Source organism: Nycticebus coucang, chromosome 10 (genome assembly GCF_027406575.1).
Source record: "Nycticebus coucang isolate mNycCou1 chromosome 10, mNycCou1.pri, whole genome shotgun sequence".
In the NCBI taxonomy this organism is placed as follows: Eukaryota; Metazoa; Chordata; class Mammalia; order Primates; family Lorisidae; genus Nycticebus; species Nycticebus coucang.
The window spans coordinates 79889277-79904672 of NC_069789.1; the positions used below are offsets into that span (position 1 = coordinate 79889277).

Consider the following 15396-nt stretch of genomic DNA (forward strand, 5'->3'; position numbering starts at 1 on the left):
TTACCAACTCTTTTGGACAATTTGATGGGGGGTGTGTGTGTGTGTGTGAAGGGACTTCAGCCCCTTCTAGTCATAAACATGCTCAGGTTTCAATTATTAACTATTTAATGTTGTTATTGAAAATATTTATTTTAAAACTACTCTAAGAGGGTGAACCTTCTTTATGGATCGCCCCCAGCTGATTTCTTATCTGCTGTTGCCAAGAACAAGAAAGGAGAGAATAAAGCTGAACAAGGTACCAGGCTCAATAAACATTTTGTTTAAAGTGTTCTTTTAAAAACGCATTCCCGGCCCTTATCACTGATAACTGCCACTTTTCTATTTTTTTTCACTTGCATTTGAAAGAAAATGAGAAAAGGGAGCAATGACGTGCCCCAGAAAACCAGGGTGTTTACTGCTTAGAGGAACCAGAAGTTTATACGGACATGGGGCATGGCTGGATTAAGAAATGACAGCTCAGCACAGGGAAGGGGAAAACCAGAAAACAAAAAAACCAACCCTGACAGCAGCAGTAAAGCAAAAACAAACAATTTTAAGAGATCTGGCCAGAACTGGTCTGTACAGATTCCCTCCCTGCCTGGGCTTCCTCCTCTGCTCTCCCGCTCCCAGAGCAGCAGCAGCCTCACCCCCTGGACTCACACTCCCAGCAAGGAAGTCCTCCACTTGCCTACAGCTCCTCAGACTAAGCCTGTGTCAACTCTACCCCTCTCCCCACCCCAGGAATCAGACCAGGAGGGAGGGAGGGTGAGGAGCGGGGCAGGAGGAAGACAGCTCAGCTGGCTGGCCCTGGCCCCTGAAGAAAACAAGCAGAGGCAGGGAGGAAAACATACTGTTCCCTGCAATCTGATCACCTCTGTGCAAGCCTCTGGGTTACACACCCGGGACGCCCAGGCCCAGAGGCGAAGCTGATTAGACCAGGCAGGAAAGCGGAGCTGGTGACTGTTACCAGGCGGATTAGAAACATATTGTGGAGAAGGGGTTGGGGGAAGGGGGTGTGCAAGGCAGTGTGGCGGGCTTGGGCAAGTGAGCCTGGAGGGGGCAGGGGACCTCACATAAAGCTCTCCTTTGAGCTGAGCCGCTAGCTCCCGGGGTGGCCCCTGGCAGCTGCTGAGGCCTCACAGTGAGAAATCTGGAATGACAAAGGCACTGTGACAAAAGGGTCTCTGGCCAGAGGGGCTGCGGCTTTGCTGGGTCAGGCACTTCTCTTCTGAGGGGCAGGGTTCAACCAGGGGAGGAGGCTGGAGTCTCAGTCACAGGAGCTTAGAGAGGAAAGGGAGCTAAGGACTTGGCTTGCCAGGTGCCAGGGACTATGCTGGGCTCTGTGTACGTAGTTCATGGGGTTTGGGATCTCAGTATGGAATCCTCACTGGATTGAAAAACAGGAAGCAGATAGTGTTCTCCCCCTAGCTCAGTGTCACCTAGAGTTGCCCAATATCACATCAGTGCCATTTTTTGGGAATGTTCATCAGAGGCCAGTTGAGAATTTTGTGACTAGGACAGCAGTAGCTTCCAGCCCAGGCAAGGACATTCCGGAGTGCGAGGACCAAAGAATGTCTTTATTGTCTTCTTGCCTGTGAGCCGCCACCCATGGAACTGCTGGACCCTCAGCGTTCAAAAATCCCGCGTGGGGAGGGCTCCTTTCTTTCTTTTTCTTTTTTTTTTTTTTGCAGTTTTTGGCCAGGGCTGGGTTTGAACTCAGCACCTCCGGCATATGGAGCCGGTGCCCTACTCCTTTGAGCCACAGACCCCGCCCAAAGGAGGGCTCCTTTTTAACCTGCCGGGCCACCGCCAAGGCCCCGCGGCCTCCACTCTAGCGCCACCTGCTGGCCTCTAACTGCCAATGCCAGCTGGCTTGGCTGGGAACTTCTGGTTCACAGCACCTATGTTAGCATCACCCAGCCCAGCTTTGCCAGGGCCAGCATCTGCTTTTGCTCTACCTCTAATTTCTCTACGATCGATGGTCCCTCTTTCCATTTTCCCATAGTCTTCATCAGTTTACCACCACTTCATATTATTTGCCTGCCTCCAATGTCCCCCATGCCCCCCACGCCTGCCCACGTCAGGGAGATCTTGGTACCTACCTTTGTTTCTTACACCATTGCCAGTGGACTTTTTCATTTAGATCTTTTTTTTTCTAGTTTTATAGAGGAACTTTCTCCTCACTTCTGGAGGTTTTAGACATGTTTCTGAGAGCTTGAGAAGCACAGTATTGTATACTAAGTTTGTGCTTCCCCTGTACGGGGACTCAGTTCTGTTCAGTTGTAGGGTGGCTTCCTTGCCCACCTGGGAGTACCCTCTGAGAATGCAAATGGCAGTCTTTGCCCCTGGTTTTGACCATAATGCTCAGTCCTGGTGTTTAATTCCTATCCACAAAGCCCAATCAAACCCCGTGGGAAAACCAGGCTTATGGCTGATGAACATGGAGACCAAGCTTGACTAAGAAGAGTTTGCCTACAGCAGCAGCTACAGATGTGTTCTGAAGAGTAAAATGCTCACTGCCAAACTGGAGGAGAGCCAAGGTCAGAACCAGAGGGGCAGAGTTGGGACGAGGACACAGAGAAGAGAAAGAGGCCATGGAGAAGAGAGAGGATGTGAGGCTGGGCCTGAGGAGGGCAGGTGAAATATGGGAAGGGGTCATGTTTAATTCAAATCATGGCTAAAAGTGAAAAACAACTTTCCCTCTTGCTGAGGGAAGTCAGCAAGAAATTATGAACTCAGAGAAGTGACTTGAATTCTGGCCCTGGGGAAGGGCATTCCCCATTTAAGCACTCTAGTGGTCAGCTTTTAGCTGCTGGCAGAAGACCACTTCTCGTGACAAAATAAGCAAAAAAGTGGTCTATTTATCTTCTAAGCTCTTAGCTCAGTATGGATGGACAGTATCTGGGCAATTCAGCAAAATCAACTTTCTTCGGCAACATGGATCAACAACAAAAAAAAATCTATGAAGTCTCATTGGCTAATCTCCAAAATTCTGCTTTAGGCTTCCCCAAACCAGACTTTTCATTTGAAGAGGAGGTGGCACAAAGATAACCAGACACAGATTCCTTGAGCTCAGGCAAGTAAACAGCTGGGTCCCAGCCAGGCTGCAGGCTGACCTCACTCAGCCGCCAGGGTGACCTCACCCAGCCTCAGGTCATAGGCTACTGGTAAACAGCAGCTGCAGGTAGTATCTCCACCTTAGAGGGTTTCTCTGGCTCCACCTCCTGATCTCTGCTACAAACGCTTGTCTCTGAGGTCTTTTCTCTGGATCTTGTTCCCGGAATCTCCTTGCCTCTGTTCTCTGCTTTGATGATGAATCTCTGGAATGCCCCTCTCTGGATTTAATGTCTGTTTTTTCCTAGAACTTCTCCCTCCCCTCCATATACTGCATCCTTTGCACGGTTCCTGGAGCCCCAGCATCTCTGGTTTTTAGGACATAGCACACCAGCCTGTGTCCAACTTCTAGGGCTCCTGCTTGTCTAGAGAAAGGATCAAGGGTTGGGTTCTGCAGCCTGAGCAGGAACTTGGGTGTTTCTACTTGTTGCAGCCTGAGAGCCAAGAGGGATGATGAGAACAAAGTAAAAGTTAGGAACAGGCAAGGCGAGAACTGCATGCTTGAAAATGGTAGCCAACCCCAGTTGGGGTGTTTTTTTCCTTGCACCAGCAGTCCTGAGTGCCTCAGACTGGCTTAAAGGGCCAGAAACAAGGAAGATCAGTGATCCTCAAACCTGGTTCTATCTTAGAATCACAAGGCAAGCTTAACAAACAAACATTGCAAGGATCAGATCCCATCACAGAGCAATTAAACCAGAATTTCTCTGAATGGTCCCCACATTTTTTTAAAGAAACCTTCCCAGAAGAGTCTAATGTGTGGGCAAGGATGAAACCACTGAGGTGATGATAGAATCAGACCCCTTTGTCTCGTCCTCAGCTGCACCTGACCAGACTGCTGGGGTACAGAGTCAAGGCTTTGGAGTCACACGAGTTTGGATCTTGGTGGTCCTGCTTACTAGTTGTGATCTTGGGATAATCTTAATGTTTCTGAAGGTATTTTGAGAATTATATCAGGTGGGATATTTAAGCATCAAGCATCTTTCAGGTTCAGAACATGTCAACTCCTTTCCCTGTCGCCACACAAACATGTTCCCTTATAGTTCTTTACTAGGAGCTGAGATCATCCTAGAAAAGTTGGGATACCAGAGCCATTGCCCCACATTTTTGTGGGAGATGGGCATGAACTTGTACCACCTAACCTGGGAGGAAGACCAACCTCAGCTGCTGAGCACCTGATCATCCCTAAGTCTGTTTCACCATCAGCATTTCCTAGGATCTGGATACCCAAGTTATCTCTAAGCTGTTTAAATTTCGCCTTGCCTCTCCTGCTTCCATATGTTGTCCCAGTCTATATGTTTGGACTTTTGACCTGAGCAGCAGAACTATAGTTGGTTTCTCTTTAGTCATTTCTTCCTTTAGGGAGACTTATATTGAGCGTCCAGCTGGGTTCCTCTCTTGACTCCTGTCATCATTCCTCCCAGAAATCAGCACCTGCCCTCACATCTCAGCCCTGGTTGGGTTTCTAGCCCATGGTGGCACATCTTCCAGTATCGGCTTCTGCCAAACTGACACCCAATGGCTCCTGCATATAAGATTTGCTCCTTCACCTACCCTCCTGCTCCAGCACTGAGTTGGAAGTATCCATGCTGCTCTCAACACCACTTCTGGAGCACCCAGCTACCCTTTCCAGGGCCAGCCTCAAATCCGGGAGGGTCATTTCTGTTTCTTCCTCTCTTCACAAGGCATCATGTCCCCACTTGCTCCAGTCAGATATCACCCCTGCTCCCAGCCCCAGACTCACCTTTCTTCATTCCTGAACCATCTCCAGTCATCATGCCATTCTGGCATTATAAATATTTGGTGACAAATAGTGATTGTCTTGGAGTTTGGAGATAAAAGGGAAAGTCCTTGCAGGAAGGTGTAGCAGTAGGCCCAGAAAGGGTCCATAAATTAACTTGGATATGTGATTTCTTACGACTTTGTGTGGAATGATGAGGTGGCTTTCATGTGTTACAGTAAATACTTGGGAATACACTAATCTTTCCAAAATCCAAATCAACTCTGAGTTTTCAACAAAGCCTCCAGATTCTGCATTAATTCACATAATGGGATATGTAAAGCATGTAGCATGGGGCCATGGCCTTTTTCTGGAATCAATTCTGCAATTTCTTCATCAAACCCATTCTTTCTTTTTTATTGTTTAGGATTCATTGAGGTACAAAGAGTTATCAAAACAATTCTTTATAGACACTACAATCATATCCACAGTATGAATTCCTTCTGTCATTTTTCCACACCAACAAAATGATCAAAATGGTCAGCTTGGGAAAGCATTCTGGGAAGGCCTTCTAAAATACAACCTCCAAGTAAACATGCTGGCATACAATGTGTGTGGTAGAGCAGCATGATGTCACTTACTTGGGCTTACAGTGCTAAATCAGAATCTGAGGCTGCGTCTGAATCTAAGATGACATCACTAGAGTACAGGCCAAGGGCAGTAATTATCCCATCTCATGGGCCAACTCAGATCAATCTACAGTGGCTTCCTAGAGCACTATACCAAAAGAAGTTGGAAGGTGGAGTCTGGACTGAGTGAAATGGAATGCAACAATCGATTAGTGATGTCTGCGCTGAGCAGGCTAGTGTGGTACCAAGAGCATAGGTGCTGAGCCAGTTCAAGTCCTGTCTCTGCCGCTTATTAGCAGAGTGACCTTGAGCAAGTTACCTAATCACTTTCAGGCTTGTTTCTCATCAGCAAAATGCAAATAGACTTTGTTTTCTACAGTACCTGCTTCACAGGGTTATTGTGAGGATTAACTGAGATAATTCATGTCAAGGGCTTGTACTGTATCTGGCACACAGTGCTCAATAAACATTAGCTGTTACGATCATAAATGGTATAGGCCCAGATGTAGGGAAAGCCACCCTGTGTTCAGCTTATGTGTCATCCCAGGTGCAGACTTGTGTGACTCCTTGGAGACACTTGCGATTAAGACATCTTTTAAAGGCACTTGTAGGGATAGCTGGAACTTCTTCATTTATAAGATATGAGCAAGAGGTTTTCAGTTGATGTTGGTAGAAGTTTTATTCTGATTCTCTCCAAAAAGTCCTTTGAATAACTTAGTCCCCAAATTCACTATGTTCTTCTCTATGTCTGTTCCCCTACACATGCTTTTCCTGCCCAGGATGCCCTTCCCCACACTGCCTATCTATATATAATTCTCTCTTTTGAATAGTTTGCAAAAGATTGGAATTCTTGGTGGAACTCTCTAGTGAAATAATCTGGGACTAGGAAGATTTTTAGAATTACAGATTCAATTTCTTTATTGGTTAAAAACTGTTCAGTTTTTAATCTATATTCTTAAATTAGCTTTGGTAAATCACAGGTTTTTTTCCTTTTTTAATTATCCAATTTATCTCATGATCACAGTACTACCAAAATATCTGGGGGAATTTTTTGGAGAAAATTATAAGTGCAATAGAAATCTGTGTTTAAATTGGAAAGCTCTAGAAAATGATAATTAGTTGGGTTTCTAACTATATAATTTTGAGTGATCAAGTATTGACAAATTCAGAAAAGCTCAGAGTTTGTAAAAAAAATTTCAGCCTGGCAAGATTCTGTAGAGTGGCAGACTACTTATTCACGTTTTCCCTATCAATAATAGGGATAGAATTTCTACTGGGCAATCGGCCACCCAGCTAATGACTACTTGTTTTGTCCTGAAAGCAATTGATTGGGTCTGCACTTCTCCAGTACCTTTTGCCTTTCACTACTGGCGGATGGTGAGAAGTGGATCAGGTTCTTTGGAGCCAGTTGGGGAGACACTGTTGAAGATGGTAGTAGCACTAATGATCCTAAATTACCAACTTCTAGACCAATACATGACAAAAATTACCTTTATCTTATTTATGCCATTGTACTTTTGAGATGCATTTTTCTGCATTTGGGCCTGTATCATAGTTAAGAATAGGTGAATCAGAGGCATTGGTTTAGTGCCTTACAGTACACTGTTCTCCAGAAGTTTTAACTCCACTAGGATTTAGTTCTAAACCAACTGAGATAGGTCAGGGGGCATGTATACTTAGTGGAAGTACCCTGTTGATTGTATGCAACTTAGTTTTTTCTCTCCTTTCCCCTTAAAATAAAATGTACATTTTCTTTTTCAAGAAAATTAATGTAATGACTACATAATAAAGTCCTATTTCTGAAATAGTAAGCCAATAGTTTTTCAATCTAAAAAATACTTTTTTCCTTGTTTTTCTATGATTTCTCCATCCATTGAGACACCGGAATGACTTTCCTTAAGAGGGAAGTTCAGACACAGCTTAGAACTGTTCTCCAGCTATCTGTTATAAAAATTTTTCCCAATGCATTATTTTATTAACTACAATCAAAGCATTTATTATTAGAAAAAATTAAAAGGCCAGACATAACAAAGGCGGCAAAAACTTTAATTAAATTCAACTAACGTAAAGTTATTGTGCCAAATTTCTAAAAATGTTTCTAAACACTTATTGTCTGTTAATTAATTATTGCAGACAGTAACAAAGAGTTCAGAGACAGAGAATAGTGCCTGGGTATATCTGGACAAGGGGATCATTGGTGAGCTGTCAGTTTCAAATTAGACTCTCTGGGTTCATGGAGAGGAAATCACCTTCAAAGCCAGGGCTTCTTGAGAGGTAAATGGTTTTCTGTTCCTAAAATGTCCCTTCACATATCAAGATCAGAGTTTAGGGGTCTGATGCAGGGGTGTCCAACATTTTATCTTTTCTGCCACACATTGGAAGAAGATTTGTCTTGGGCCACACGCTAAATACACAAACAATAACAAAAGCTGATGAGAAAATAAAAAGGTCCATGCATAATTTTTGTGGTATCTGATGCATAATTTTTGTGGTATCTGTTTGCCATAAGCAAACAGTCCTCACATAATACCCATGTGCCTGCAGGCTACAGGTTGGACACCCCTGGTGGGTCCAAGGCATGGTATTGAGAGAAGCAGGATATGACTTGGTGTTCCCATCCCCAAAGAGACAACTTCTTTCAATAACTGGAAAGCGGGGGACAGAGAGGATGACAGGGGATCTGATAGGACAAAGTTCTGTCCTTGAGGTTGAATCCCCTTGGGAAATAGCCATATATATTTAGAAAACCCAAGAACTGCTTCCTTGGGTCCTGGTTGGGAAGATGTGTCCTTGTTCAGCACAGCATCATGTCAGTCATGACACGGAAGCAGAAGCGACCAGATGGAGGGAGGTGTCCAGAGAGATGGACATTCCACACCTGTATGTAGTGTCAGCACATCGCAGTGAGGGAAACATGGAATCACAGAGAGACTTGCTGGACGGGAAGAGGTCTGGGCTCAGAGGGAACAGAGGATTCTGTGGTCACGGACAATGATGAGGACCCTTGTGATTGGGAGTGGAGCCACTGAAATCTCGTTAAAAGACTGCAACATATCATGTAAGAATCTTCAAACCTATAATGCTGAGAAAAGCAGAATTGCCTTATAGATTTTAGAATGTAAATCTTTGAATAGTGACTGCTATTGTGGTTGAGTCGAACAGCTCCAAAAGTCTAAAAATTTGGCAAATATCTTAGGTTCAACCAGTGAAGTGAGAGTCCTTCTAATTGAGGGTTGAGAGGTATTGAGGCCAAGGGCTTGGGAGTCAGACTGACCTAGGTCTAATCTTGTTTCTGCCATTCACTTACTTGGCAACCTTGGGGATATACTTTCTCTCCTAAGAAAAACAGAGATAGAATATCTTTGAGTATTGCTATGAAGATTAGCAAGTATTCATGTAAAGCACCTTACCCCTGTGTATGCACTCAGTACAGAGAAGACACTGGAGAAATAGAAGCTGTTATAATCTTGATTTGGGCTTTGCAAGCTTCTAAGAAACGGACACCCTTACAAGAAAGAAGCAAAAGGTTGTCATCATACGTGTCCCAGGAAGAAGAAAGACCGGCACCAAACCCTTTGTGTACTTGAGACTTTGATGTTCAGCAAAGCCTACTCTAACTTCAGGGGGAGAGTGTACTCAGTTTTACTATTAATCAGCATTATCTGATGACAGACTTATTGCCCATGAAAGTGTGGTTTTATTTCTTTTGATTCACTTTATTTCAGTAATGGCAAAGGTGTCTCATTATGTCACAGGGGTTAAGCAAGAGCCATCATTTGTTGGTAGTGCCTTCCTAGGGCCCAGACTCTATTCCACCTGGAAAGCCCAGGTTTACAGCAGCTACTCAAGAGCACCAACATGCACTCGTTACTTGACTTAAACACTTTGGGTCATTGAATCCATGTTGGCAGTGGACCTGACATAACATGCTTGAAGGTGAGGGGAGCTCTGACACTTGGTCCTTATGCAGGCACTGTGGTCCCCCAGCTGGTCTACAGCCCTCTTGGTGACTCTAGAAGCAGACTTATTTAAGCTTGAGAGGCAAGCATGTCACTCAAACTACTTGTGGTTAGAATGACTTTGGGGGCTGCTAAACAAAACAAAACAAAAAAAGAAAAAATGCCTGTTCCAATGTGTCCAGTCCCTCAGCCACTCCATTTTCTGCTAGTCTTCTTGTCCTTGGGGAACATAAATCCCATAAAACAAGCTGTGCATATCATAGTTCACAGAGGTGATCTACGATGTCACTACCGGAGAAAGGAGGAGAAGGTACCACCCACATTATCAAGGGAACTGTGGTGGGAGGTGTGTGTGTGGGGGTGCAGTTCCCAGCACAGAACAATCCAGGTTCACCTGAATAAAAGGCTGTTAAGAGACTTAAACTGGTTGACAGTCAGCAAAGAATGAGAGTAGCAAAACAAAATTGAGTTCAATTTCAAGGTCAACCAATTGTAAAGAAACAAGCACATGCGTAAGGAAGTTTTATAAGCCAACTGGCAAGTTTTACAGGAACGAGGCAGCAGTTTGGCAATGTTATATACCAAGGCTAAGGGTGAGGTTAAAGTTAGGCCTCCCCCTGGGTTACCAGGGAGCAGCTTCTCTAGCCAGACAGGAGACCAATAGTTGAGGACAAAAGGTCAGCATCGTCCTGACACAGACAGAATAGGCCAAGTCACTTTCTAAAACCCCCGGGTGTTTCCTTCTAACGCAGTGTGAAATTACCCCAGACATAACAATAGTCCCCAGAATTTGAGTGCTGGAAGAAACCTCAGAGGTTCCTAATCTGATGTGCTCTGTTTACAGATGGAGTAAGTTATAGCTTGGAGAAATTAAAGGACTTGACCGAAGTCAAGAGACTGGGTGACAGGTCTCAGGACATTCCAGGTGATCTGCCCCCAGTTCAGTGTTTTTTCTTAGAACACAGTCTGATTCCTAATGTGTGTCTTCTGAGAGCTCTTGTTTCCTGTCTTGGGACTACTTTTGTTACAAATCCTACTTATAGTTAATAGCAGCTGTGGTTAACACCCCTTATGTAGTAAGAACGGTCTCACCACTTTTTATTTTTCAGGCTGGACACTGAGTACAGGAGATTAAAATATACACGTTTTGCATTTTCCTTTTGGTAAAATGAGATTCCTAATACCATCTTGCTTTCTAAAGCTGCCTCTAGGGGTGGTGGGTAACATTCAGGATATTTATTCAAAGTCGACAAGAAAACAGTTTTCTAAGACTCAAAATCAAGGAGTTTATTATCTAGTCTAAAAGCTAAATTTGGCCCATACAGAGAAGCAGTGAGTCTATAAGGCAGGATTGATTTGTGAGTTAAAATGATAAGCTTCGTGAAGTTCCTGGAGGGACAGATCAGCGAGAGGGAGGGTGATCAGGAAAGGCTTCCTGTGGGAGATGGGACATGCATCGACTTTTAGGTAGGATGGGAAAGAGCTGATAAATGGGGCACCCGTGCCAAGGGAAGAAAACAGGAAGGATGTGGACAGAGGCATGGGAATGAGAAGAGCATCTTCAGGAAGAGTTGACTAAAACCCAATAGGAAATGGAGAGCCACAGAGAGATTTTAAGGAAAGAGGTAACACAAATGTAGTTGTCCTGGCATGTCGGACTAGAATCCATGGGAACCAGCCATTATATGTGTATTTCAGGAGAAAATAGGTAAAAACCATTAAGGATCTGAATTGGGTCCCCCAGTGCAAATGGAAAGGGAGTTACAGGTATGGCAGACACTTTAAAGGAAATATTGAACAGAGGCCATATGCTCCCTTTTCCCTAAAGCAGCCTTTGCTCATGTCTCCTAATGATGAAACACCAAATGGTTTTATTTATGGAAGGAACACTGTGTATTATAAATGTCTATATATCAATAGATCACGTAAATCATGTTTCTCATGATTTGTTTTTCCAAATAAATCTAATTGCTTTAGATGAGGTTTAAAATTCTGGATGCATTCTGCAGTGTGGAATTAACATAATAGTTTATGGTTTTCCAGGGACATCTCAAATGCTTTTGAAATCTTTCAAAGCTCTGCATTTCTCAACAAGTGGTACATTAATCAGGCTCTTGCTCTTGCAGGCTGTAAAAAAGAAACACACTCAGCTTATGCCATATGATGGAACTTTATTGTTGAAATTCACAGCAAAGTAAGTAGGTAGGTACACCCACTGCTCAGCAGTTTTGCAGCCATTCTGGGTTCCACATACTGATCCAGGGCTTATACAATGGAATGTACAGTAGGCCTAGATGGGACCTGGGGGGAAATGTAATAGTTTCACATGGTTTTGGTTACTACAGAGGCTCTTGAGACCCTATTTTTCTGTGAGCACTTTCCATGCTCCCCAAGAGAGAGGATTTGATTGCATAGTCATTATACAATATGGAGGACCACTGCTTGGTGGAATTCCTCCCCAAGGCATCACATTGAGAATCTCTGCATCATGGTCATCTCCACTTGATTGCCTTTGACTAGGGCTCAATTCCTGTTGTAATTAGCTCTGGCAGGGTCGCTAGCTCTCATCACAGATGACACGAACCACAGTGATTCAGACAGAAAGAAATGTCTGGGGTGTCTTATTCAGTGGGGCTCTATGGCAGACACTCAGAGCTTCCCATCTAGTTTAGATGGGATGGATGATGGTAGAGTTGTGTGTATGGAGGCAATAGAAGGAATCATCATTATCGAATGGAGTCATATTACTTCCTAAGTTTTCAACTTAGGAAGACAGCTGGATCTCAAATGGACAAGGGTTCCTATGTATTTTGAGCTTCTCACTAACTTCTGCTTCTGTCAAAATTAAATTTTTCTCTCTCCTCCTCCACTAAACAAGGCAGGAGTCATGGTCACATGGCACATCTGGGGATTTCCATAATTTTCTGTCTTTTATTGTTGCTGTTATTGGAGATTAGGTATGAGAGAAGGTCAACTGCTCTCTCTCTCTCTTTTTTTTTTTTTCTCTGAAGTCAAAGATCGTCTACACTGACTTGTCTGGGATTATCAACAACTAACCAAGGACTACTTAGTGACTACCAGCTCCAAGGTGACATCTCATGATTTCATCTCATATAGTAGCTCTGACCTACTGGAATGGTTCCTAGAATGGTTGAGAAAGATTCTAATGTTTTGGCTTTTCTCAGAAGGAAAGAATGCCAACATTAAGTAATGACAACTCTGAGTAGAGGAGGGACAGAAACACCATGCATGTGTCAACCTTATATCAAACTGATGCCCCTCACATCATTGTCAATAGGAACACTCTCTTCCTTACCTCCATCCCAATTCACTAGATTTAAAACACAGAGATTTCATTGATGTCTGATGCCCTTTGCTTCATTATCTCCATTCAAATCTATATAATTAACAATTTTTGAAATTGTTGAACTTTTGCAATTTCTCCTTTTCTATTCCTTCGGGGGTGTCCAACCTACAGTCTGTGGGCCTCAAGATGATTATTTGAGGACTGTTCTGTTCATCTGTGGTGTCAGATATTGCGAAAATTATGTATGACTTTTTTCTTTGCTCATCAGCTTTTGTTAATGTTTGTGTATTTGAAGTGTGGCTCAAGACAACTCTTCTTTTTCCAATGTGAGGCAGAAAAAGGAAAGGTTAGATACCCCTGATAGCCCTAACCTTGGTCCAGGACAGCTTTTTAGATGATCAAAGCTGTTGTCAATTAGAACAGTAGAGTCCTGAGGGAACCCACTGGATGTCCAGGAAAAGCCTTCAATTAGCAGATCCTTGGTACTCTGGCCATATTGAGCTTTAGTCTCCCCTTGGCCTTCCGGGTGTAAAATCTCCGTAGTATCAGTGCCCCAAATTGGACAAAGAGGAAAATGATTTTTATGAATCAAAATCATCGGAACCTATGTATAAAAAGCTATACGGTAAAAGTGGACCAGCTCTATAGAAAATGGTGAATTCCTTGCAGCTAAACATTTGTCCCTGGTAAGGACTCTCCATGGAAGTCAGGACATAGTGACAAGAGGGGTTGGCAGACAGGAAACCCAACTTGGAGGCTGGCTGTGTGACCCAAAGAGATTCAGGTGATGTTAGCCCATCTCCACAAGGACTGCCTCATCTCCCCTTCCCCAGGGGTTGTTCTGGATAAGCACTGTCAGTGTGACAACCTTACTGGCTTTCTGATGGACACCCTTTAGCAGCACTGGTATCACGTGGCTACCACTGAGTTCCTCCATTCATTTGGATCTGAACAACTGCCTTTTTTTTGTTGTTGTTTTTATTCAGTCTCCGTAGAGACTGTCAAAAATTGTCAATGCTGACTATATTTCAAGTCATCATGGCGGGGTATAGGGAAAAGTTGTCAATTAGCAATAATCACTCCTTGTGATAAACCTCATTGGCTACAATACTGCCACTGCACAAAGCTTGAACAACTGCCTTTTTAAATGGAGTTAAGTTTCATTTGCTGAACCCTTGCGGGTTTGGGGGTTCCCCACTGTACACCTACCTAGTCCATTTGCCAGCTACATAGTTAGCCTCACCACCTTTAGATTTTACTAATCCATTTGCCTAAGAATACCTTTGATTATCTAATCGGCCTCCCATTTCATGGGACCCTAATTGACAAAGCCCTACTACAGACAATGTCTCATGAAGCCTTCACGATGGGCTTGGGAAACAGGCAAAGTGTGCATTGTATTACCACCCTCATTTTACACACTAGGGAGCTGAGGCTTTAAAAATAAACTTATCCACATTGTGGCAGCTAACCTGCCCCAGGGCCAGGCCTGGGATCTGGGACCCATGCCTGACTGGGGACCCTGTTTGCTCTGCTACCTGCATCCCTGTTTTTTTCTCACTACAGACACTGAGATAACAGTTCCCAAATCCTGCTCAGAGTGCTGTGAACTTCCCAGTGACAGTTTTCAGGCTGTCACCCAGTGTCTGACTGCCCGCTCCCTATCCCCCAGATTTTTCATTCTGCTCAGTCATGCGAACCCTGTTCCCGTTCCCACTTGCCTCCATGCTCGCCCCTGCCTTGGCAGCTGCAGAGCAGAAAGAAAACGAGTTCAGAGTGTGCTTCTGGGTCCTGTTTCAGTGCCCATCCCCAAGCTGCATGGGGTATCAGTTTGGCAGGTCATCTTCTGCTGGCACTGGGCTTGGGGACCTCAGGATGGCAAAGGCAGGGGAGGCACGACTGACTGAGACTGAATATTTTCAATGCACGTTTGATTCTCATTTCCATTCAGGGCTCCTCATTAGGCCACAGATGGACCATGGACCTGTTCTTCCTTTTGAGTTGGCAGGGCCCAAAGCCCCATTAGCAGCAATGCGCACCAGGAGGACTCCAGGGAGAGGAAGAAGGCTGAAAGGACTGGAGTTTCTAGTCCAATTTTTAAAGAAAAGAAGAGAATAAAGGCCCATAAAACTCAGAAACACTTCTTCCCTTGGTTCATTCACATGGAAATGCAAGTCTGATGATCTTGGACAAGGAGGTGATGGCCTCAGGAGCAGGGGTCAGAGAGCTCTCCATATCCTCAATCCAGCCCCATGAGCACTAGCAGGGCTTAGCCCCTGAACCACCAGTGCCAAATGGCAGCAAGAGCCACGATCCCAATTGTTAAACTAGTAAGTGCTCAGCCCCAAACAGCTCTTCCTGGTGCACGTACTCCCAAGCATTGGGTGCTGGGAAAATTCCCCATCAAGCACAAGATACCCCTTTGACTGCTGTATTCATGATGTGAAGGGGAACAAGGAAAGCGGTACTAATGTTGTTAGGGGCTATCCAAGACCCCTCTAAGGGCTGTGAATGCTGCGTAGGGTGAGCAGGCCTGATGGGCACCAGGGTTAATGTCAAGAAAGGAAGCAGTGGGTCTTGTTTCTTGACACCTAAAGAAGCAGATACTGGAATGAGATCTATGTTTTGCAACCTAGTCTCTTAACGAGAGACGCAGACAGAGCAACTCCGCCTTTGTTATGATCACTTTGT

General features: G+C 44.3%; 1 non-coding gene across 1 annotated transcript; it reads right to left on the minus strand.

Annotated features, from left to right (window-relative positions):
- Positions 1-13691: 13691 nt before the first annotated feature.
- On the minus strand, positions 13692-13833 carry LOC128597762 (U4 spliceosomal RNA). Its single transcript, XR_008383329.1, has one exon. It is a non-coding gene; the product is annotated as a U4 spliceosomal RNA (small nuclear RNA).
- Between the last annotated feature and the right edge of the window lie 1563 nt (positions 13834-15396).